At 44.1% G+C, this 27,372-nt stretch overlaps 1 protein-coding gene across 1 annotated transcript in view; it reads left to right on the top strand.

The window, feature by feature from the left end:
* LOC128704136 (uncharacterized) overlaps nucleotides 1-27,372 on the top strand; it is a 349,915-nt gene that overhangs the window by 271,414 nt on the left and 51,129 nt on the right. The window lies entirely within an intron of this gene.

Below are 27,372 nucleotides of genomic sequence, written 5' to 3'. Positions count from 1 at the left end.
ATCACATTAGTTGCACTTGTGTCCTTTTACTTTACATATTGTCGGTAATTCTACCAACTTTATTACAAGATTATTATTATTATAATCAAGGGGGAAGCGCTAAACCCGTAGGATTATACAGCGCCCAGGGGGGGGATGTGGAAGGCATTCAGACTTAATTCGGGGAACTGGAGCACAGATTCAATTCCCTAAATCAAGAGCCCCTCACCAACATCAAGGAACCTTCCTTGAGGGGATGTGGATGAAGAGTTGGCAACAGTTAATGGTTGTATTGGTGTGATGTGAATTATTTCCATTGTAGTGCTTATATTATGTAGTCACATAGTTTTATTTTTACGCAGGAATAAATAGATGACGTTTTATTCTGACGCTTAGAGTGTGTAGGAAGGAAAGGATCAGCAGTGTAGGAAGGTGAGGATCAGCAGTGTAGGAAGGAAAGGATCAGCAGTGTAGGAAGGAAAGGATCAGCAGTGTAGGAAGGTGAGGATCAGCAGTGTAGGAAGGAAAGGATCAGCAGTGTAGGAAGGTGAGGATCAGCAGTGTAGGAAGGAAAGGATCAGCAGTGTAGGAAGGTGAGGATCAGCAGTGTAGGAAGGAAAGGATCAGCAGTGTAGGAAGGTGAGGATCAGCAGTGCAGGAAGGAAAGGATCAGCAGTGTAGGAAGGAAAGGATCAGCAGTGTAGGAAGGTGAGGATCAGCAGTGTAGGAAGGAAAGGATCAGCAGTGTAGGAAGGTGAGGATCAGCAGTGTAGGAAGGAAAGGATCAGCAGTGTAGGAAGGAAAGGATCAGCAGTGTAGGAAGGTGAGGATCAGCAGTGTAGGAAGGAAAGGATCAGCAGTGTAGGAAGGAAAGGATCAGCAGTGTAGGAAGGAAAGGATCAGCAGTGTAGGAAGGAAAGGATCAGCAGTGTAGGAAGGGGAGGATCTGCAGTGTGGGAAGGATCAGCAGTGTAGGAAGGGGAGGATCTGCAGTGTGGGAAGGATCAGCAGTGTAGGAAGGGAAGGTTCAGCAGTGTAGGAAGGAAAGGATCAGCAGTGTAGGAAGGGGAGGATCTGCAGTGTGGGAAGGGGAGGATCTGAAGTGTAGGAAGGATCAGCAGTGTAGGAAGGGGAGGATCTGCAGTGTGGGAAGGTGAGGATCAGCAGTGTAGGAAGGGGAGGATCTGCAGTGTGGGAAGGATCAGCAGTGTAGGAAGGGAAGGTTCAGCAGTGTAGGAAGGGGAGGATCTGCAGTGTGGGAAGGTGAGGATCAGCAGTGTAGGAAGGGGAGGATCTGCAGTGTGAGAAGGATCAGCAGTGTAGGAAGGGAAGGATCAGCAGTGTAGGAAGGGAAGGTGCAGCAGTGTAGGAAGGGAAGGATTAGCAGTGTAGGAAGGGGAGGATCAGCAGTGTAGGAAGGGAAGGATCAGCAGTGTAGGAAGGGGAGGATCAGCAGTGTAGGAAGGTGAGGATCAGCAGTGTAGGAAGGGGAGGATCAGCAGTGTAGGAAGGTGAGGATCAGCAGTGTAGGAAGGGGAGGATCAGCAGTGTAGGAAGGGGAGGATCAGCAGTGTAGGAAGGGAAGGATCAACAGTGTAGGAAGGGGAGGATCACAGTGTAGGAAGGGCAGGATCAGCAGTGAAGGAAGGGAAGGATCAGCAGTGTAGGAAGGGAAGGATCGACAGTGTAGGGAAGGATAGTCAATGGGACTTGTAGGGAAAGAAGGATCAGCAGAGTAAGAAGGGAAGGATCAGCAGTGTGTGTAGGGAAGGAGAGGATCAACAAGTCGTGTAGGGAAAGTAGGTAGGATCAACAGGATGTGTAGGGAGGGTAGGTAGGATCAACAGGATGTGTAGGGAGGGTAGGATCAACAGGACGTGTAAGGAGGGTAGGATCAACAGTATATAGGAAGGGAAGGATCAGCAGATTGTGTAGGGAAGGACAGGATCAGTATGACGTATATGGAGGGTAGGTAGGATCAACAAGATGTGTAGGGAGGGTAGGATCAACAGGACGTGTAGGGAGGGTAGGATCAACAAGACGTGTAGGCAGGGTAGGATTAACAGGACGTGTAGGATCAACAGGATGTGAATTGAGGGCAGGATCAACAGGATGTGTAGGAAGGGAAGGATCAGCTGAGTGTAGGGAAGGCAGGATCAACAGGACGTGTAGGGAGGGTAGGATCAACAGTACGTGTAAGGAGGGAAGGATCAGCAGAGTGTAGGGAGGGCAGGATCAACAGGACGTCTAGGGAGGGTAGGATCCACAGTACGTGTAGGAAAGGAAGGATTAGCAGTGTGTGTAGGGAAGGAGAGGATCCACAGGACGTGAAGGGAGGGTAGGATCAACAGGACGTGAAGGGAGGGTAGGATCAACAGTGTGAGAGAGGTGGGAGGGCCTACCGTCCTGGGAACTAGTCACCATACAATAACAACTCTCCACCAAGCTAGTACCTCAGTAACTTCGCCGACAATCAACACTAATACTAGTGATCCAGTTTATCGTTATCAGCACATACCTTATTTCTATAATGACACTATGTGCAGCCTTAACTAACGCAAATGAGATAAATAACGGCTTCTAGTCGCTACAGCGAGGTACAGGTGATAACGTCAGGTGGCGAGTAAGAGGGACTTGTAATTAATCTCCCGTAAGGGCGAGTTTTGATACGAAAGAGGTAATATTATCGACCATCGCTATGAAGTAGATGGGTAGTTCTTGAGAGTGGTCACACTAGCGCTTGCAGGAGGAAGAGGAAGTATGGAGGAGGTATGTGCAGTAATGTGTGTGTGGGGAGGGGGGGGGGCTGCTTTTTCACACACATTTTGCCTTCCTCTCTCCTTTCAACAGGGGGGTGCCTAGATGCTTGTGAAGGGCTCTTGATTCAAGGAAATGAAATCACTTCTCATTCCTTGCATCAAACTTGACTCATATTCCCATAATAACAATAATAATAATAATAATAATAATTCCCCCCGTCTGTGGGCTGCATAGACATCATACGTACATCAGCTTATATCTTCCTGATTCAAACGACACTATGCATATGTATGTATGTATGTATGTATGTATGTGTATGTATATATGTGTGTGTGTGTGTGTGTGTGTGTGTGTGTGTGTGTGTGTGTGTGTGTGTGTGTGTGTGTGTGTGTGTGTGTGTGCGCGCGTGCGTGTGTAAGACGACCGTTGTGTTTAGCATACAACTATGTATTAACACAGTGTTTAATTTTTCTTAGTTTCTTTTCTTTACCAAACTAGCCTAGCGACTTGGCCTCACTGATAAAATTAATGTAATACAGTTTAATCTTGCCAAATTTATCCTGGGTCAGCCTACATGTTGTGGCTGTTACTTAGTACAGGTGAAACAGTTTGTGTCCTGTATGAAGTGACGGAATGTCAACTGTACGGGAATGTTATTGTAATTTTTTGTGTCTACTGCTGCAAGACGAACTAAAAAGAAGTGATCTTTGTGATGCAGGGTAATATATATATATATATATATATATATATATATATATATATATATATATATATATATATATATATATATATATATATATATATATATATATTTATTTATTTATTTATTTAAGTTTTACAAAATAATAAAACGTACTATTTCGTGAAGGTCATATTATATATAACAAACTGTGTATGACAGCTGCATATATAGTAAGGCTCTTAAGACCTTTCATTACTAAAGACAGTTCGTAAAAAAAAAAAAAACTTTCAATTAGATTTTCGTAGATTCTGACACTACGTTGTATTGATCTTGACACAATACGAGCGTGTTCGACACCATGGCAAGATGTCAGACCTCTAGCGTGTGCTGATACAGGCAGTGGTGTCTACTAACTTAGACATGACTGTGGCAAACCTTGGAACCATAATCATTGATGATATTGACTGAAGAACAGTAATGGTGATACCCACAGCCTGTACATATACATCTTTCAAGAAAAATATCCTCAATAGTGCATATGGTACTTTATGTAGTAAGGTCACAGTAAATAGGTGATATCGCAATATGTAAAACAGAGAAAACATAGTGAACATAGCTGGAGTTTACCTGGAGAGGGTTTTGGGGGTCAACGCCCCCGCGGCCCGGTCTGAGACCAGGCCTCATGTTGGGTCAGGGTCTGATCAACCAGGCTGTTACTGCTGGCCGCACGCAAGCTGACGTACGAACCATAGCCGGGTTGGTTAGGTACTGACTTTAGGTGCCTGTCCAGTGCCTTCTTGAAGACAGCCAGGGGTCTATTTGTAATCCCCCTTATGTATGCTGGGAGGCAATTGAACAGTCTTGGGCCCTGGACACTTACCGTGTTGTCTCTCAGTGTACTCGTGGCGCCCCTGCTTTTCAACGGGGGAATGTACCAAGCGTTTTCGTGAGAAATCACGAGCGTACTTAGAAGTTCACTATTTTTTCACAGGGTTTGTATTGCGCGTGGTACTTTATCTACACAAGAATAGTACTCTTGAAGACGGAAACCAGTCCACTTGGTTACATTATAAAGATTATTATTACAATGATCACGAGGAAGAGATGCATATAACATCAACAAAGTACTTGGGAAATGGTGGGGGTGAATTATTAAGTTTGATTCATGGAAGACGAAGGTAGTTCCAAATTCCTTTGAGCAAGCGTCCTTCACTAACATTGGCAAACAAGTTTAACAACATATATTCAGCATTGAGCTGAGGATCTTCCAGCAAAACCGTTGTATTATTTTATTCCGAAACAAGCGATAAACCAGTAGAAAAAAACTATAGAATCTGCTTAAAAGGGCCTTAGTATAAGGCCGAAGTATGCAGTAATCATCTTCTGTTTTAATGCCTCCCCGTAGATTAATTTCCACCATTAACCGATATATAATATATTCACAATTTGATCTAACTGCTTGCACACGACAAAAACATAATAGAAACTTTATATTATAATCTTCAGCCATGAAGAGTTTTTATAATAAAATCCATTTAATTTACACAGAAAACAATTTCCACGGTGAAAAATATATCAGAATAATCCATACCATGGTGAGGAAACTTTAGACGACGTTTCGGTTAATCCTGGATCATTATCAAGTCACAGGACAGACAGAAACGTCGTCTTAATTTTCCTATCCAAAGTGTGGATTATCTACGGAGTAGATGTCTTACTGTCCCTTAAAATGTTGTATCTGAAAATTTGCTTCATATGTGTATGACAATTAAAAAATCTGAGTGGAAATTTAAGTCCAAGAAGGACTAAGGTGGCCCCATGTGGCTGTTCATAATTATTATACTCAGGAGAAAAAGAAACTCGTGTGACAAAACTCTTTCTCACATGATGACCAGCATAATGATGTAGCAGTAGCAAGTGTGTTGCTAGCTGACCTTGTGTTGTAGTGCAGCAGTAGCAAGTGTGTTGCTAGCTGACCTTGTGATGTAGTGCAGCAGTAGCAAGTGTGTTGGTAGCTGACCTTGTGATGTAGTGTAGCAGTAGCAAGTGTGTTGGTAGCTGACCTTGTGTTGTAGTGTAGCAGTAGCAAGTGTGTTGGTAGCTGACCTTGTGCTGTAGTGTAGCAGTAGCAAGTGTGTTGCTAGCTGACCTTGTGTTGTAGTGTAGCAGTAGCAAGTGTGTTGCTAGCTGACCTTGTGATGTAGTGCAGCAGTAGCAAGTGTGTTGCTAGCTGACCTTGTGATGTAGTGTAGCAGTAGCAAGTGTGTTGCTAGCTGACCTTGTGTTGTAGTGTAGCAGTAGCAAGTGTGTTGCTAGCTGACCTTGTAGTGTAGCAGTAGCAAGTGTGTTGCAAGCTGACCTTGTGCTGTAGTGCAGCAGTAGGAAGTGTGTTGCTAGCTGACCTTGTGCTGTAGTGCAGCAGTAGCAAGTGTGTTGCTAGCTGACCTTGTGCTGTAGTGCAGCAGTAGCAAGTGTGTTGCTAGCTGACCTTGTGCTGTAGTGTAGCAGTAGCAAGTGTGTTGCAAGCTGACCTTGTGCTGTAGTGCAGCAGTAGCAAGTGTGTTGCAAGCTGACCTTGTGCTGTAGTGCAGCAGTAGCAAGTGTGTTGCAAGCTGACCTTGTGCTGTAGTGCAGCAGTAGCAAGTGTGTTGCAAGCTGACCTTGTGCTGTAGTGCAGCAGTAGCAAGTGTGTTGCTAGCTGACCTTGTGCTGTAGTGCAGCAGTAGCAAGAGTGTTGCTAGCTGACCTTGTGCTGTAGTGCAGCAGTAGCAAGTGTGTTGCTAGCTGACCTTGTGATGTAGTGTAGCAGTAGCAAGTGTGTTGCTAGCTGACCTTGTGTTGTAGTGTAGCAGTAGCAAGTGTGTTGCTAGCTGACCTTGTGTTGTAGTGTAGCAGTAGCAAGTGTGTTGCAAGCTGACCTTGTGCTGTAGTGCAGCAGTAGGAAGTGTGTTGCTAGCTGACCTTGTGCTGTAGTGCAGCAGTAGCAAGTGTGTTGCTAGCTGACCTTGTGCTGTAGTGCAGCAGTAGCAAGTGTGTTGCTAGCTGACCTTGTGCTGTAGTGTAGCAGTAGCAAGTGTGTTGCAAGCTGACCTTGTGCTGTAGTGCAGCAGTAGCAAGTGTGTTGCAAGCTGACCTTGTGCTGTAGTGCAGCAGTAGCAAGTGTGTTGCAAGCTGACCTTGTGCTGTAGTGCAGCAGTAGCAAGTGTGTTGCAAGCTGACCTTGTGCTGTAGTGCAGCAGTAGCAAGTGTGTTGCTAGCTGACCTTGTGCTGTAGTGCAGCAGTAGCAAGAGTGTTGCTAGCTGACCTTGTGCTGTAGTGCAGCAGTAGCAAGTGTGTTGCTAGCTGACCTTGTGCTGTAGTGCAGCAGTAGCAAGAGTGTTGCTAGCTGACCTTGTGCTGTAGTGCAGCAGTAGCAAGAGTGTTGCTAGCTGACCTTGTGCTGTAGTGCAGCAGTAGCAAGAGTGTTGCTAGCTGACCTTGTGCTGTAGTGCAGCAGTAGCAAGAGTGTTGCTAGCTGACCTTGTGCTGTAGTGCAGCAGTAGCAAGAGTGTTGCTAGCTGACCTTGTGCTGTAGTGCAGCAGTAGCAAGTGTGTTGCTAGCTGACCTTGTGCTGTAGTGCAGCAGTAGCAAGTGTGTTGCTAGCTGACCTTGTGCTGTAGTGTAGCAGCAGCAAGTGTGTTGCTAGCTGACCTTGTGCTGTAGTGTAGCAGCAGCAAGTGTGTTGCTAGCTGACCTTGTGCTGTAGTGCAGCAGTAGCAAGTGTGTTGCTAGCTGACCTTGTGCTGTAGTGTAGCAGCAGCAAGTGTGTTGCTAGCTGACCTTGTGCTATAGTGCAGCAGTAGCAAGTGTGTTGCTAGCTGACCTTGTGATGTAGTGCAGCAGTAGCAAGTGTGTTGCTAGCTGACCTTGTGCTGTAGTGCAGCAGTAGCAAGTGTGATCCTAGCTGACCTTGTTCTGTAATGCAGCAGTAGCAAGTATGTGGCTAGCTGACTTTGGGATGTAATGCAGCAGTAGCAGGTATGTGGCTAGCTTACCTTGGGATGTAATGCAGCAGTAGCAGGTGTGTGGTTCGCTGACCTTGTGCTATAATGCAGTAGTAGCAGGTGTGTGGCTAGCTGTCCTTATGCTGTAGTGAAGCAGTAGCAAGTGTATGGCTAGCAGACCTTAAGTTGTAATGCAGCAGTAGCAGGTGTGTGGCTAGCTGACCTTGTGCTGCAATGCAGTAGTAGCAGGTGTGTGGCTAACTGACCTTGTGCTATACGCACTCTTTTTTACGCTCTATGCACTGCTGCCTGGGCCAATTGTCTCGTGGTTTTCGCTGGTGCACACTCAGTTGAGCACATCGTTATCTTTATGCGGGCCGCTTATCCTAAGTACCGTTTGCACCATCAACTTCCTCTCGCTGCCACCCAACACTTTTAATAGCAAGAAACGGGGAAAATAGTAACTAAAAATGCTCCGGGACTACTGCGTAGCCGTACAGTGAGGAGCAGCCGCACAGTACAGAGCGAAAGGTTCTCTTAATACAAGCTTATTGTGCAACTTGTGTCTTCTCTTCATATTTTGGAGAGGAAACGATTTGATTAGTCCTAAACCATTATCAAGCCACTTCGACAGTATGTAGCTTGTTCTTCATAGTTGATAGCCTCTATGTGGACAGTAAGATCTAGAATATTCTGCTATCTGCTCTTCTCATGTACATGAGAGCACTGATGTTTCATCATTACTCGTCAAGCTTCACAGTAATATGTACATTTTACACTGATTAAAGCTCTGACGTCAAACGATGAGGAAGGCACCAAAAAACACAGCCATGTTCCCGCGACACAATGAAACAGAATATGTAGGGAAAAAGTGGTGTGTTAGCACGGTGATGGATTCTCACCTCATCTCGTGCTGATAATGACGTCACTTTCAATTAAGGATGGAAGGTGGTAGTGGTAGGGTGGTCAGTTGTGTAACATAATTTGCCTTTCTTCACCTCATCTCGTGTTGATACTGAAGTCAACTAGAGAGATGGAAGGTGGTAGGGTGGTCAATTGTGTACCATAACCTGCCTTTCCTCACCTCATCTCGTGCTGATAATGAAGTCACCTGGAGAAATGGAACGTGGTAGTAGAATGGTGGTCAGTAGTGGACCATAACCTGCCTTTTCTCACCTCGTGCTAGTAATGAGCTCATCAGGGTTGAAGTGATGGTGGTGGGGTGGGCAATTGTACAGCATAACTTGCCTCTTCTCACCTTGTTCACACTTCACTTGGTGTTGGTAATGACACCACGCACGCTAACACAAAGTTACATGGCCGCCTCAGCCCTCCCAGCTTCCTTAAGTCTCTCGCAGTAGCACTGCATCGAGCATCATGATTCCTTATTCAACAGATAAATATTTAATTAATTTACCATTAGCGCATCATTACTCAGATGTTCCAGTCATAAACATTGTGTAGCTCGATATATCAGCCAATATTTACTGCAGAGACAGTGTTTGTAAAATATTTTACGATCATAGTTAGTGGGTCCCTCACGCAACACGCCGCTTATTATACTATTCATTGCAGATGTATTATATTCATTGCAGATGTATTATATTCATTGCATATATATTATATTCACTGCAGATGTATTATATTCATCGCAGATGTATTCTATTCACTGCAGATGTATTATATTCATTGCAGATGTATCATATTCATAGCAGATGAATTATATTCATCGCAGATGTATTATATTCACTGCAGACATATTATATTCATTGCAGATGTATTATATTCACTGAGATGTATTATATTCATTGCAGAAATATTATATTCACTGAGATGTATTATATTCATTGCAGTTGTACATAAATTTCTGCCCTGCAGAATCTCTCAGGGAGAGGTACTGGCGGGTGCCACCCACATCACCATACTTTGAAAAACTAACCCTCATTTCTCCTGTTGCTGCCCTTGCAACATTGCAACGCTCTTCTTGCCGAATAAGGCAAGCTAAAATTTGTGTATGCAATAATTCGCAAAAATCATTCTGAACCTAACAAAAAAATATATTTCACTGTGTTTATTATTAAATTATTGTAAACTTATCTAAAATATATTTAGTTCGATTAGGCTAAATTAAATTGCGCTTGTTATAATAAAGTTAGGCAAGTTTTCTCAGGTTCTTTTTGTATAAAATTATTAATTTTTACATTAACGTAAGTGAAAAAATTTATATCTTTAAACTTATAAAAGAAAATTTTAAAAGGACGTAATTTTAAACGAGTTCTTGCTATTCGGCACGACACACACACACACACACACACACTATATATATATATATATATATATATATATATATATATATATATATATATATATATATATATATATATATATGTCGTGCCGAATAGGCAGAACTTGCGATCTTGGCTTAAATAGCAACGTTCATCTTGCCATATAGAACAAGCGAAAATTTGTGTGTGCAATAATTTCGCCAAAATCATTCTGAACCTAACGAAAAAAATATATTTTATTGTGTTTGTTTAGTACTAAATTACTGTAAACGTATTTAAAATATATTTAATTGGGTTAGGCTAAAATAAATTGTTCTTGTTATAATAAGGTTAGGTAAGTTTTCTAAGATTCTTTTGGTGCAAAATTAAAAATTTTTACATTAACATTAATGAAAAAAATATATCTTTAAACGTATAAGAGAAAATTTCGGAAAGGACTTAATTTTAAATGAGTTCTTGCTAATTGACCAGTTTTACATATTCGGCACGACATATATATAATATATATATATATATATATATATATATATATATATATATATATATATAAATATATAATCATCCAGTTCCTCTTGATGCGCTACTCTTAAGGATTGTATGGTCCAGTGGATTAAGCCGTCATGAGTTTTCGCCCACCATGAGGCAGGCCAAATCAGCATGGGTTCGAGTCCTTGGCTAGTCGCAGTGTTGTTATTGATATATATATATATATATATATATATATATATATATATATATATATATATATATATATATATATATATATATATATATATATATCGCATGTCTGCGATTGTTTTGCACATATATATGTAATGTATATATACCCTCACCTAAGGGAGGGTGAGGTCTGGTGCAGAGGGACCGGGACGTTACCTATCTTGCCAATGGTAGAATTAATTTAGCCAAATCTTTTGAAATAATGAAGCCGCCAGTGTTATGGGAGACAGTGTTGGTCGTTGCAATCATTGCACTTTCCAGACACTGATGAAGCCAGACTAACATCACTGAAGAGGACCTATTCAAAGAGCGATGTCTGGAAAGTGCGGTGATTGCAACCACCATCACTGTCGTCCACAACACTAGCAGCTTCATTATTTCGAAAGATTTGGCTAAATTAATTCTACCATTGGCAAGATGGGTAACGTCCCGGGTCCTCTGCACCAGACCTCACTCTCGCTTGCCCACTATATTATATTCCCCGTATATTATATTCCCCGTATATTATATTCCCCGTATATTATATTCCCCGTATATTCTCATCTACATTACATTAAAAAATAAGCCTTCCCGAGCGAAACGTCTCCTCAATAAATATTTTAGTGCTACACATGTCTTATTTCACTTATTCATATTATCTTGCGCTATATTTTAAGAATGGGCGCTTAGAGCAAGAGATTAGTGCAACAGTTGGCGTGCAGTACGGGCAACGTCATAAATAGTGTAATTAGCACCTGTGGTGTTGGTGCTTTTATGGAGGTGCGGTGAGAAGCAAGAGGCTTCTTATTGTAGGTTGTCATAAGAAGAAGGAGCGCTTTGGGCACAATAAGAGAACACTGTATCAACGTCCGTGGCCCCAGACTATTAAACATCTTACCAGACGATATCAGAAACTGCTGGGACAAGTTTAGAAGTCTTCAAGAGGAAACTAGACAAGTATCTTCACCAGGTGCCAGATCAACCAGGCAGCGATGGATAGGCTGTGGGCCAGCGGGTCGCCAGCAGCAACACCCTGGTAGACCAGGCAAGCCCCAGACAAACCTGGCCCAAGGCCGGGCTCTGAGAGTAGAAAAACTCTCGGAACTTATCAAAGAAATATCAAAGGCTTCAGGATGTAGTCGTGGTGGTGTTTTGCATCTCAGAAAAGTAACTGTTTCTTGAGACGGCTCTTTTTTGGGCAATGATTTATTCAGAAGTTAAGCATCCACTCGTCTACCGGAGTTAAGATGTCCAGCCCATTTTAAAAACAAAGGATCATCTCACAGTAATATAATAGGATACGATGTAGTTTTGTCGTCTTTATCCTGGGTAAACCGCTGCAATCTGTGACACTGGCTAATTCACACCGGTCCTGGAAATTACTCTTTTGCTCACTCCATTGAACAGCCGAATTTTACGCCTGAGAAAATATTAAAGACTGTTAAAATAGCTTATTTGCAAAGTATAAATTATACGCTCTTATGAATGCGTCGAATATGAAGCAACAAAATTCCTGATTTTTTCTGTCTTATGAATATGTGATGTGGCAAATAAATCTTATAAACTCTATTTTCAGTATAAACATTCCTTTACTTCCTGCCATATTTAATAGCTTTATTTTTTAATATTATATTTACTTTTCAATTTAGAAGACCTGTTCCGAGAGCGGTGAGTGGGGGCCATGATCCTCGGCCCCCGTTAAGAAATGTAACAGATATGGTATTACTGCATATATGTATTAGGAAACATAGTTACTGTAAGACTTATTAACATATCCAAGGAGAAACCTTAAACCCGTAGGAGTAACATAGTGCCTGGTTAATATAAGAAGCGGCACTGTACACGGAGTTTTAATATGAATAATTTATGTGTCTAAAGTGTGCTGTTCAAAGTCTCGAATATAACAAGATGTTCTCACGGGCTCACCACTTCCCTCCATCAACACATCAAGATGGTCACCACTTCCCTCCATCAACACATCAAGATGCTCACCACTTCCCTCCATCAACACATCAAGATGCTCACCACTTCCCTCCATCAACACATCAAGATGCTCACCACTTCCCTCCATCAACACATCAAGATGGTCACCACTTCCCTCCATCAACACATCAAGATGGTCACCACTTCCCTCCATCAACACATCAAGATGCTCACCACTTCCCTCCATCAACACATCAAGATGCTCACCACTTCCCTCCCTCAACACATCAAGATGGTCACCACTTCCCTCCATCAACACATCAAGATGCTCACCACTTCCCTCCATCAACACATCAAGATGGTCACCACTTCCCTCCATCAACACATCAAGATGCTCACCACTTCCCTCCATCAACACATCAAGATGCTCACCACTTCCCTCCATCAACACATCAAGATGCTCACCACTTCCCTCCATCAACACATCAAGATGGTCACCACTTCCCTCCATCAACACATCAAGATGGTCACCACTTCCCTCCATCAACACATCAAGATGGTCACCACTTCCCTCCATCAACACATCAAGATGGTCACCACTTCCCTCCATCAACACATCAAGATGCTCACCACTTCCCTCCATCAACACATCAAGATGCTCACCACTTCCCTCCATCAACACATCTAGATGGTCACCACTTCCCTCCATCAACACATCTAGATGGTCACCACTTCCCTCCATCAACACATCTAGATGGTCACCACTTCCCTCCATCAACACATCAAGATGTCACCACTTCCCTCCATCAACACATCTAGATGGTCACCACTTCCCTCCATCAACACATCAAGATGGTCACCACTTCCCTCCATCAACACATCAACATGGTCACCACTTCCCTCCATCAACACATCAACATGGTCACCACTTCCCTCCCTCAACACATCAAGATGGTCACCACTTCCCTCCATCAACACATCAAGATGGTCACCACTTCCCTCCATCAACACATCTAGATGGTCACCACTTCCCTCCATCAACACATAAAGATGGTCACCACTTTCCTCCATCAACACATCTAGATGGTCACCATTTCCCTCCATCAACACATCAAGATGGTCACCACTTCCCTCCATAAACACATCAAGATGGTCACCACTTCCCTCCATCAACACATCAAGATGGTCACCACTTCCCCTCCCTTAACACATCTGGATGGTCACCACTTCCCTCCATCAACACATCAAGATGGTCACCACTTCCCTCCCTCAACACATCAAGATGGTCACCACTTCCCTCCAACACATCAAGATGGTCACCACTTCCCTCCATAAACACATCAAGATGGTCACCACTTCCCTCCCTCAACACATCAAGATGGTCACCACTTCCCTCCCTCAATACATCAAGATGGTCACCACTTCCCTCCATCAACACATCAAGATGGTCACCACTTCCCTCCAATAACACAAGATGATCACCACTTCCCTCCATCAACACATCAAGATGCTCACCACTTCCCTCCATCAACACATCAAGATGCTCACCACTTCCCTCCATCAACACATCAAGATGGTCACCACTTCCCTCCATCAACACATCAAGATGGTCACCACTTCCCTCCATCAACACATCAAGATGGTCACCACTTCCCTCCATCAACACATCAAGATGCTCACCACTTCCCTCCCTCAACACATCAAGATGGTCACCACTTCCCTCCATCAACACATCAAGATGCTCACCACTTCCCTCCATCAACACATCAAGATGCTCACCACTTCCCTCCATCAACACATCAAGATGGTCACCACTTCCCTCCATCAACACATCAAGATGCTCACCACTTCCCTCCATCAACACATCAAGATGCTCACCACTTCCCTCCATCAACACATCAAGATGCTCACCACTTCCCTCCCTCAACACATCAAGATGGTCACCACTTCCCTCCATCAACACATCAAGATGCTCACCACTTCCCTCCATCAACACATCAAGATGGTCACCACTTCCCTCCATCAACACATCAAGATGGTCACCAGTTCCCTCCATCAACACATCAAGATGCTCACCACTTCCCTCCATCAACACATCAAGATGCTCACCACTTCCCTCCATCAACACATCAAGATGCTCACCACTTCCCTCCATCAACACATCAAGATGGTCACCACTTCCCTCCATCAACACATCAAGATGCTCACCACTTCCCTCCATCAACACATCAAGATGGTCACCACTTCCCTCCATCAACACATCAAGATGCTCACCACTTCCCTCCATCAACACATCAAGATGCTCACCACTTCCCTCCATCAACACATCTAGATGGTCACCACTTCCCTCCATCAACACATCTAGATGGTCACCACTTCCCTCCATCAACACATCTAGATGGTCACCACTTCCCTCCATCAACACATCTAGATGGTCACCACTTCCCTCCATCAACACATCAAGATGTCACCACTTCCCTCCATCAACACATCTAGATGGTCACCACTTCCCTCCATCAACACATCAAGATGGTCACCACTTCCCTCCATCAACACATCAACATGGTCACCACTTCCCTCCATCAACACATCAACATGGTCACCACTTCCCTCCCTCAACACATCAAGATTGTCACCACTTCCCTCCATCAACACATCAAGATGGTCACCACTTCCCTCCATCAACAGTGTTCAGTGGTCAGTCGTCACGTGAGGCCACAGACCCTGAGCTGCTTTGGGGATTAGCGTGGACGGTTACAAAGCATGGCTTGCTTCTGCAGTGTTTTAAAAACTGAGTTTGGAGAGTTGAAGGAGGAGGTCTTGCTTCTCCAGGAGGAGATTAGGAGGCTGAAGGTCCACCTCAATGGGCCTGGGAGAGAGTGTGAGGTTGTTGGAGATGTGGGGAATGAGGCTTCTAGCAGTGAGGTGCAGTCTGTCTCTCACTGTGAGGAGGCTGTAGGTGGGGAGGTAGCAACGGGTACCAGCAGTGAGGTGCAGCCCAGCACCTGCTACAAGTGGCGAGTTGTTCACAGTAATGGGAGGCGCATCAGAGTAAGGAAAGTTAAGAGTGAAGATCTGAAGGTAGGAAATCGCTTCTCTGTTCTCCAGGATGAATGTACTTCAGTGGCCAGTGAAGGTAAGGGTACTACTGCCCCTGCTAATGAAGGTAAGCGCATTCTTGTGGTTGGTGACTCTCAGGTAAGATATGTTGACCGTGCTTTTTGTAATAGGAATAAGAAGATGAGAGATAGAGTGTGCTTCCCTGGAGCTGGTGTTGGGGACATTGTCAACAGACTGGATAATATCATGTCAGGTAATGGGAACAAGCCCATTATCTGTCTCAGTGCTGGTGGAAATGATATTGGGAAGGGTAGGAGAGAAGAGCTGCTAGATAAGTACAGGTCAGCTATAGATTTCATTAAGTCTAAGGGAGGGATCCCAATCATATGTAGCATCTTGCCTAGAAGGGGAGTAGGAAATGAATGGTTGTCTAGGGCAATTGGTGTAAATTGCTGGCTAGACAGATACTGCAAGGAACTTGCAATCCCATTCATTGACAACTGGAACAACTTTTATGGCAAACATGATATGTATGCAAGGGATGGGGTTCATCTCTCTGGGGCAGGGGTGGTAGCACTTGCAGACTCGATTGAGAAGGCCATTGGTGAAATGCCTATGATTTTAAACTGATGGAAGATAGAGGTATGGGTGTGTGTGGGAAACAAGCAGGTTGCAGCACTAGGGTTGGAAACAGTAAATGTATAAAAGGCATTCAGCATGAAGTTATAAATAAAGACAATAGAACAGGTCAGAAAACAAAGGGGGACAGCAGAGGGCAGCAAGGGACTAGCTCCCTTAAGGTTTACTATACTAATAGCAGGAGTGTTAGAAATAAGATAGATGAGCTAAGATTAATTGCAAGTGCAGGAAACATAGATATTATTGCTATAACAGAGACCTGGCTCAATCTGAAAGATAGAGAGATGCCATCTGAATGTCACATACAAGGCTATAAATTATTCCACACTGACAGGGTCAACAGGAAAGGTGGTGGAGTAGCGATGTATGTCAGAGACAATTTAAATTGTTGTGTTAGACAAGATATTAAATTAGAAGCGTCAGCCACTGAATCTGTTTGGTTACAGCTTCTCGAGGGCCGAGAAAAACTAATTTTGGGTGTGATTTACAGGGCCCCAAATCTTGATAGGGAGTGCAGTAAACTTCTATGGGACGAAATTCGTAAGGCATCTACATACGAAAATGTTGTGCTAATGGGAGATTTCAACTATAGACAGATTGACTGGAGCAATTTGACAGGAAATTTAGAGTCGGGTGACTTTCTTGATACGATCCAGGATTGTTTTTTAAAACAGTTTGTGACAGAGCCAACTAGGGGAAATAACCTCCTTGACTTGGTTCTTGCCAGTAGGGAAACACTAATTAATAATCTTGAGGTTAATGATGAGCTTGGGGAGAGTGATCACAAATCACTCAGTTTTAACATATCATGGAATTCCCCTAATAATGGCAATCAAGTCTCCGTCCCTGACTTTCGCTTGGCTGATTTCATAGGACTGAAAAATTACTTAGGTGGGCTGAACTGGAATGACCTGACTAGGGGTCAGGTAGGTGGTGATGGTTGCCGATATGATGCTTTCCAGGGCATAGTTCTAGCTGCTCAGTCAAATTATGTTCCAAATAGGGAAATCAGATCAAACAAAAATGATCCTAAATGGATGAACAATAGATTAAAATATCTGATTGGTCAAAAGAGAGGCATATATAGGCAAATCAAAAGAGGAGAGGGGCAATTAAGAAATCGATATATTCAGTTAAAGAGAGAAATAAAAAAGGGAATTAGAAAAGCAAAAAGAGATTATGAGGTTAAAGTTGCAAGAGAATCGAAGACTAACCCAAAAGGATTCTTTCAGGTATACAGAAGTAAGATCAGGGACAAGATAGGCCCACTCAAAAGTTCCTCGGGTCAGCTCACTGACAGTGATAAGGAAATGTGTAGAATTTTTAACACATACTTCCTCTCAGTTTTTACACAGGAGGATACCAGTGATATTCCAGTAATGATAAATTATGTAGAACAGGACGATAATAAACTGTGCACTATTAGGGTCACAAGTGACATGGTCCTTAGGCAAATAGATAAATTAAAACCTAACAAATCCCCAGGCCCTGATGAACTGTATGCAAGGGTTCTAAAGGAATGTAAAGAGGAGCTTAGCACACCTTTGGCTAATCTTTTCAACATATCACTACAAACTGGCATGGTGCCAGATAAGTGGAAAATGGCAAATGTGATACCTATTTTCAAAACAGGTGACAGGTCCTTAGCTTCGAACTATAGACCAATAAGCCTAACCTCCATAGTGGGAAAATTTATGGAATCAATAATTGCCGAGGCAGTTCGTAGCCACCTTGAAAAGCATAAATTAATCAACGAATCTCAGCATGGTTTTACAAAGGGACGTTCCTGCCTTACGAATTTATTAACTTTTTTCACTAAGGTATTTGAGGAGGTAGATCATGGTAACGAATATGATATTGTGTATATGGACTTCAGTAAGGCTTTTGACAGGGTCCCACATCAGAGACTATTGAGGAAAATTAAAGCACATGGAATAGGAGGAGAAATTTTTTCCTGGATAGAGGCATGGTTGACAAATAGGCAGCAGAGAGTTTGCATAAATGGGGAGAAATCAGAGTGGGGAAGCGTCACGAGCGGTGTTCCACAGGGGTCAGTGTTGGGCCCCCTGCTGTTCACAATCTACATAAACGACATAGATGAGGGCATAAAGAGCGACATCGGCAAGTTTGCCGATGACACCAAAATAGGCCGTCGAATTCATTCTGACGAGGACATTCGAGCACTCCAGGAAGATTTGAATAGACTGATGCAGTGGTCGGAGAAGTGGCAGATGCAGTTTAATATAGACAAATGCAAAGTTCTAAATGTTGGACAGGACAATAACCATGCCACATATAAACTAAATAATGTAGATCTTAATATTACGGATTGCGAAAAAGATTTAGGAGTTCTGGTTAGCAGTAATCTGAAACCAAGACAACAGTGCATAAGTGTTCGCAATAAAGCTAATAGAATCCTTGGCTTCATATCAAGAAGCATAAATAATAGGAGTCCTCAGGTTGTTCTTCAACTCTATACATCCTTGGTTAGGCCTCATTTAGATTATGCTGCACAGTTTTGGTCACCGTATTACAGAATGGATATAAATTCTCTGGAAAATGTACAAAGGAGGATGACAAAGATGATCCCATGTATCAGAAACCTTCCCTATGAGGATAGACTAAGGGCCCTGAAACTGCACTCTCTAGAAAGACGTAGAATTAGGGGGGATATGATTGAGGTTTATAAGTGGAAGACAGGAATAAATAAAGGGGATGTAAATAGTGTGCTGATAATATCTAGCCTAGACAGGACTCGCAGCAATGGTTTTAAGTTGGAAAAATTCAGATTCAGGAGGGATATAGGAAAGTACTGGTTTGGTAATAGAGTTGTGGATGAGTGGAACAAACTCCCAAGTACCGTTATAGAGGCCAGAACGTTGTGTAGCTTTAAAAATAGGTTGGATAAATACATGAGTAGATGTGGGTGGGTGTGAGTTAGACCTGATAGCTTGTGCTAACGGGTCGGTTGCCGTGTTCCTCCCTTGAGTCAATGTGACCTGACCTGACTAGGTTGGGTGCATTGGCTTAAGCCGGTAGGGACTTGGACCTGCCTCGCATGGGCCAGTAGGCCTTCTGCAGTGTTCCTTCGTTCTTATGTTCTTATGTTCTTAACACATCTAGATGGTCACCACTTCCCTCCATCAACACATCAAGATGGTCACCACTTCCCTCCATAAACACATCAAGATGGTCACCACTTCCCTCCATCAACACATCAAGATGGTCACCACTTCCCCTCCCTTAACACATCTGGATGGTCACCACTTCCCTCCATCAACACATCAAGATGGTCACCACTTCCCTCCCTCAACACATCAAGATGGTCACCACTTCCCTCCAACACATCAAGATGGTCACCACTTCCCTCCATAAACACATCAAGATGGTCACCACTTCCCTCCCTCAACACATCAAGATGGTCACCACTTCCCTCCCTCAATACATCAAGATGGTCACCACTTCCCTCCATCAACACATCAAGATGGTCACCACTTCCCTCCATCAACACAAGATGATCACCACTTCCCTCCATCAACACATCAAAATGGTCACCACTTCCCTCCATCAACACATCAAGATGGTCACCACTTCCCTCCACCAACACATCTAGATGGTCACCACTTCCCTCCATCAACACATCAAGATGATCACCACTTCCCTCCATCAACACATCAAGATGATCACCACTTCCCTCCACCAACACATCTAGATGGTCACCACTTCCCTCCATCAACACATCAAGATGATCACCACTTCCCTCCCTCAACACATCTAGATGGTCACCACTTCCCTCCATCAACACATCTAGATGGTCACCACTTCCCTCCATCAACACATCAAGATGGTCACCACTTCCCTCCATCAACACATCTAGATGGTCACCACTTCCCTCCATCAACACATCTAGATGGTCACCACTTCCCTCCATCAACACATCTAGATGGTCACCACTTCCCTCCATCAACACATCTAGATGGTCACCACTTCCCTCCATCAACACATCTAGATGGTCACCACTTCCCTCCATCAACACATCAAGATGGTCACCACTTCCCTCCATCAACACATCTAGATGGTCACCACTTCCCTCCATCAACACATCAAGATGGTCACCACTTCCCTCCATCAACACATCAACATGGTCACCACTTCCCTCCATCAACACATCAAGATGGTCACCACTTCCCTCCATCAACACATCAAGATGGTCACCACTTCCCTCCATCAACACATCTACATGGTCACCACTTCCCTCCATCAACACATCAAGATGGTCACCACTTCCCTCCATCAACACATCTAGATGGTCACCATTTCCCTCCATCAACACATCTGGATGGTCACCACTTCCCTCCATAAACACATCAAGATGGTCACCACTTCCCTCCCTCAACACATCAAGATGGTCACCACTTCCCTCCCTCAACACATCAAGATGGTCACCACTTCCCTCCATCAACACAAGATGATCACCACTTCCCTCCAACACATCAAAATGGTCACCACTTCCCTCCATCAACACATCAAGATGGTCACCACTTCCCTCCACCAACACATCTAGATGGTCACCACTTCCCTCCATCAACACATCAAGATGATCACCACTTCCCTCCATCAACACATCAAGATGATCACCACTTCCCTCCACCAACACATCTAGATGGTCACCACTTCCCTCCATCAACACATCAAGATGATCACCACTTCCCTCCCTCAACACATCTAGATGGTCACCACTTCCCTCCATCAACACATCTAGATGGTCACCACTTCCCTCCATCAACACATCAAGATGGTCACCACTTCCCTCCCTCAACACATCTAGATGGTCACCACTTCCCTCCATCAACACATCTAGATGGTCACCACTTCCCTCCATCAACACATCAAGATGGTCACCACTTCCCTCCATCAACACATCAAGATGGTCACCACTTCCCTCCATCAACACATCTAGATGGTCACCACTTCCCTCCATCAACACATCAAGATGGTCACCACTTCCCTCCATCAACACATCAAGATGGTCACCACTTCCCTCCAACACATATAGATGGTCACCACTTCCCTCCCTCAACACATCTAGATGGTCACCACTTCCCTTCCTCAACACATCTAGATGGTCACCACTTCCCTCCATCAACACATCTAGATGGTCACCACTTCCCTCCATCAACACATCTAGATGGTCACCACTTCCCTCCATCAACACATCTAGATGGTCACCACTTCCCTCCATCAACACATCTAGATGGTCACCACTTCCCTCCATCAACACATCTAGATGGTCACCGCTTCCCTCCATCAACACATCTAGATAGTCACCACTTCCCTCCAACACATCAAGATGGTCACCACTTCCCTCCAACACATCAAGATGGTCACCACTTCCCTCCCTCAACACATCAAGACGGTCACCACTTCCCTCCATCAACACATCAAGATGGTCACCACTTCCCTCCATCAACACATCAAGATGGTCACCACTTCCCTCCCTCAACACATCTAGATGGTCACCACTTCCCTCCAACACATCAAGATGGTCACCACTTCCCTCCATCAACACATCTAGATGGTCACCACTTCCCTCCATCAACACATCAAGATGGTCACCACTTCCCTCCATCAACACATCTAGATGGTCACCACTTCCCTCCCTCAACACATCTAGATGGTCACCACTTCCCTCCCTCAACACATCAAGATGGTCACCACTTCCCTCCATCAACACATCAAGATGGCCACCACTTCCCTCCATCAACACATCAAGATGTCCACCACTTCCCTCCATCAACACATCAAGATGGTCACCACTTCCCTCCATCAACACATCAAGATGTCACCACTTCCCTCCCTCAACACATCTAGATGGTCACCACTTCCCTCCATCAACACATCTAGATGGTCACCGCTTCCCTCCATCAACACATCTAGATAGTCACCACTTCCCTCCAACACATCAAGATGGTCACCACTTCCCTCCAACACATCAAGATGGTCACCACTTCCCTCCCTCAACACATCAAGATGGTCACCACTTCCCTCCATCAACACATCAAGATGGTCACCACTTCCCTCCCTCAACACATCTAGATGTCACCACTTCCCTCCCTCAACACATCTAGATGGTCACCACTTCCCTCCCTCAACACATCAAGATGGTCACCACTTCCCTCCCTCAACACATCAAGATGGTCACCACTTCCCTCCCTCAACACATCAAGATGGTCACCACGTCCCTCCCTCAAGACATCAAGATGGTCACCACTTCCCTCCATCAACACATCAAGATGGTCACCACTTCCCTCCATCAACACATCAAGATGGTCATCACTTCCCTCCCTCAACACATCAAGATGGTCACCACTTCCCTCCATCAACACATCAAGATGGTCACCACTTCCCTCCATCAACACATCAAGATGGTCACCACTTCCCTCCCTCAACACATCAAGATGGTCACCACTTCCCTCCATCAACATATCAAGATGGTCACCATCTCTCCCTCCATCAACACATCAAGATGGTCACCATCTCTCCCTCCATCAACACATCAAGATGGTCACCACCTCTCCCTCCCCCAACACATCAAGATGGTCACCACCCCTCTCTCCCTCAACGATCAGTTACTCACCAACAATACGGAAACTCATTATGGAGCTTTTCAGTCACTCTCTTGGCTGGCGCGCGCGTGGCCAGTGTCATGTGTATGTAGGATCAACATTGCTTGATCCCCGCCCCCACGAGGCTTGAACGAAGCCGGGCTGGTGATCGTGGTGTCCGACAACTGTGGTAATGTAGTGATAATGTTGGTGGTTGGATAACAGCTCTTAGCCTGTAACACTGATCCGTGTTAAAAAAAAGTGTTCGTGGTGGTCCATGACTGATGGTCAGTGTTGGTGGTGGTGGGGACTGAGGTGATTAGTGGTGGTCGTGATGGTGGTTGTAGTGGTGGAGGTGGTGGTAGTACTGGTAGTGGTGGTCGTGGCGATGGTAGTGATGGTGGTGACAGTGTAGGGACGAGTGACAGTGTAGTGATGGGTAATAGTGGTGAGCAAATAACTGTATACCAGATGATTATAATCAAGTTAATGGTGCCATTATCACCGTTGATAAGATATGTTGTCCAGCCTTGCTCACCAGTTTCGCTCAAGTGTACGCATAGCAAGCCAGTCTACACCTCAAGTTGATCTGATTATACAAACTGAAGAACCATTTGAAGAGACATGAAACACACTCAAGAGATATCTGCATATATCTTCCTCAGCGAGCTTCTTCAGCAAGGAGTCTCTGAAGTATATTTCAGAGGTTCATGTGGCAAGGGTGTATATCAGTAACTTACATGAGGACAATGTAATATTAACACTAGACAAAAATCCACTTTATCCACTGAAGATACGCGGTATAAACAGTTGAACAAGAATATTTCCCTAGTCTCTTTCCTTTAGTTTCAGCTGGATACAGAAAGGAATCGATGCTCCTGTTTGGGAATCATAGAATCACTTCATCGGAGAGTTTTCAGAAGGGGATTGTTTCGTCCCATTTCTCTTCTGCACAGTGGTTGGGAAAATCACTACCAGATTGACCGGTGAACTAAACATGTGGTTCTTGGATGATGGCACACTGACAGGCACAAAGGAGCCCCTTCTAGCAAATCTTGCTCAGATGACGACACAAGGACCGGTATGGGAGTCGTCCTGAATCCATCCAACTGCGAAATCATTTCATGCTCAATGGAGAAGTCTGATATAGATACTCAAAAATCTGAGCAAAGGGAATTGATGTACAATTGTTATGGATTCCATCACTCATTGGATTATTCCTTTAGGATAAAGTTTATACCTTAGCCAAATGAAGTACCCTGAAGGAAAATGTAGAATATAGCGTTGTTAGGTAAATGGACACAGATGCAACTAATGTGACACTTTATTGTGGCAACGTTTCGCTCTCCAGGAGCTTTGTCAAAACTTGATAGGTTTGTAAAGTTGTCAAAACTTTACAAACCTAACAAGGACACAGAGGATATATATATGGTGTTCAAGAGTGGCAGAGCACTCGTACTGGTGCTATATTATATGGCGTTCAAGAGTGGCAGAGCACTCGTACTGGTGCTACATTATATGGTGCTCAAGAGTGGCAGAGCACTCGTACTGGTGCTACATTATATGGTGCTCAAGAGTGGCAGAGCACTCGTACTGGTGCTATATTATATGGTGCTCAAGAGTGGCAGAGCACTCGTACTGGTGCTATATTATATGGTGCTCAAGAGTGGCAGAGCACTCGTACTGGTGCTATATGGTGCTCAAGAGTGAGAGAGGACTCATGCTTGTGAATAGGAGGGTGGCTGGAGGGTGAGAAGGGGGAGCAGAGGTTGTGGGGTGAGTTTAGTGCAGGGAAAGGATGGGCGGGGATGCGAGGAGAATTCTATACACCAGATGGAATGTGGTCGCATGGTAATAGAACTGTAGATAAATGGAACAAACTGCATCAATTTAGGGTAACAGATTTACAGGTGAGTGAAACTGCTGTGTTGAGTTGTAGCGTAATATCGTAAATCTAAATAAAAAATAAATAAAATTATTTTTAATCATGACACATACATTTAATAGCTACTTTGAAGAGTTCATAGTGTTCACAGCACTTCAGGAACATTGAAAAACTGCTTCGTTATAACGCAGTTTTATGAATAAATATTAACTTTTAATATTGTGGATGAATGAAGCGTAATACTGTATACGAATGAAACAGACTAAGTTGCGTCATTGTTGTGTAATGTTGTAGACTAATGTTGCGTCATTATGGTGTAGTGTTGTAAATGTATGAAAGTATTAAGTTGCGTCATTATGGTGTAGTGTTGTAAATGTATGAAAGTATTAAGTTGCGTCATTATGGTGTAGTATTGTAAATGTATGAAACCATTAAGTTGCGTCATTATGGTGTAGTATTGTAAATGTATGAAAGTATTAAGTTGCGTCATTATGGTGTAGTATTGTAAATGTATGAAACCATTAAGTTGCGTCATTGTAGATAAATGAAACTAAATACAAATAACCTGCAAAGAGGAGATAAAAGCCTTACGACGACGTTTTAGTCTGACTTGGGCTAATTACACTTATTTTGTAAATGATCCAAGTCAGACCGAAACATCGTTAGCCTCTCTCTCCTATGTACGGTTATTTGTGTATTGTTCCAGTCACGGTATTGTGCCTTCATAGTCTTTCTCAAACTAATTACTAACTTGCGTCATTATATAAAATAAATGCTAGCATTAATATCCTGGTATAAGAGTACCTGTTAAACCCATTCCCGGGGTTCAATTCCCCTCCGGGAGAATCATACGGATGCCTACCCTGGGACCGGGCAGCGGGGGTCTTGATCCCTGGAAACAACCTTCTGGTATAGCTTGGGCATAAATCATTATTATAGCTGGGGAAGCGATGAAACTGCCAGTGGTCATACAGTGCTTGGTGAATGGTGGCTGATCAGGTTTGATACCAGAAAGATGAGGTTAACGCCCATTCCTTGGATTATGAGCCTTTCCCAACATCAAGGGACCCCTTTCATAAATGCAGTATGATTTACATCTGTGCTAAGTGCTCATAAGTGGCCTTTACTCACCATCAATACTACTACTACTACTAGTAATAATAATAATAATAATAATAATAATAATAAACAAGAAAGGCACAATACCGTGACTGAAACAACCCGCACATAGGAGAAATAAGTTTACTTTGTAAATGGTCCAGGTAGGACCGAAACGTCGTCGTAAGCTTCTCTCTCCTGTGTGCGAATTATTCGTGTACTACAACAACTACTATTACTAATAATAAATATGATAAATTGTTGAAGCCTCAGGATACTGACGTAGAGAAATCAGCAGTGAGAATTATATCGGGGTCTCCACCTTATATGTAAATTAGGACCCCGGTACAACGACCCGAGTTCCAAATGAATTGAATTCTAATTTTCCTGGGGAGATCAGGCCTGGTGTTTCCTGGGGAGACCAGGCCTGGTGTTTCCTGGGGAGACCAGGCCTGGTGTTTCCTGGGGAGACCAGGCCTGGTGTTTCCTGGGGAGATCAGGCCTGGTGTTTCCTGGGGAGATCAGGCCTGGTGTTTCCCGGGGAGATCAAGTCTGGTGTTTCCTGGGGAGATCAGGCCTGGTGTTTCCTGGGGAGATCAGGCCTGGTGTTTCCCGGGGAGATCAGGTCTGGTGTTTCACGGGGAGATCAGGCCTGGTGTTTCCCGGGGAGATCAGGTCTGGTGTTTCCCGGGGAGATCAGGTCTGGTGTTTCCCGGGGAGATCAGGTCTGGTGTTTCCAGGGGAGATCAGGTCTGGTGTTTCCTGGGGAGATCAGGTCTGGTGTTTCCTGGGGAGATCAGGTCTGGTGTTTCCAGGGGAGATCAGGTCTGGTGTTTCCTGGGGAGATCAGGTCTGGTGTTTCCTGGGGAGATCAGGTCTGGTGTTTCCTGGGGAGATCAGGTCTAGTGTTTCCCGGGGAGATCAGGCCTGGTGTTTCCTGGGGAGATCAGGTCTAGTGTTTCCCGGGGAGATCAGGCCTGGTGTTTCCTGGGGAGACCAGGTCTGGTGTTTCCTGGGGAGACCAGGTCTGGTGTTTCCTGGGGAGACCAGGCCTGGTGTTTCCTGGGGAGACCAGGCCTGGTGTTTCCTGGGGAGACTGGGCCTGATGTTTCCTGGGGAGACCAGGCCTGGTGTTTCCTGGGGAGACTGGGCCTGATGTTTCCTGGGGAGACCAGGCCTGGTGTTTCCTGGGGAGACTAGGCCTGGTGTTTCCCTTTAGGGTTGTCTTACACCATTATTTTCATCAGCCTTACTTTCACTTACCAGTTTTTACCGCATGTTGCTGCTGCCAAAATATGTGTATTTACACATCCACTACACCAGAATTTCTTATAATGCAGGGCAGCCAGCAGGACGCTAGCCAGGTTTCCTCTTAACACCGGACACATTTGGGTGTGTGGCAATCTGAACTATTTAATTCTCCTCCCTCTGTCCACCAACAAGCAGTTGCAATGATGTGCGTACTGCATAGTGGTGGTAGACATTATAGGAAGGAGACAAACAGAATAATTATATATACATATCTTCTTTCAACAAACCGGCCGTATCCCACCAAGGCAGGGCGGCCCATAAAGAAAAACAAAAGTTTCTCTTTTTAACTTCAGTAATAAATACAGGAGAAAGGGTTACTAGCACATTGCTCCTGGTATTTTAGTCGCCCCTTACGACACGCATGACTTACGGAGGAAGAATTCTGTTCCATATGTATATATATATATATATATATATATATATATATATATATATATATATATATATATATATATATATAT

This window comes from Cherax quadricarinatus, chromosome 66 (assembly GCF_038502225.1).
Source record: "Cherax quadricarinatus isolate ZL_2023a chromosome 66, ASM3850222v1, whole genome shotgun sequence".
Lineage (NCBI taxonomy): Eukaryota > Metazoa > Arthropoda > Malacostraca > Decapoda > Parastacidae > Cherax > Cherax quadricarinatus.
This window is presented reverse-complemented; position numbering and strand designations above follow the sequence as displayed.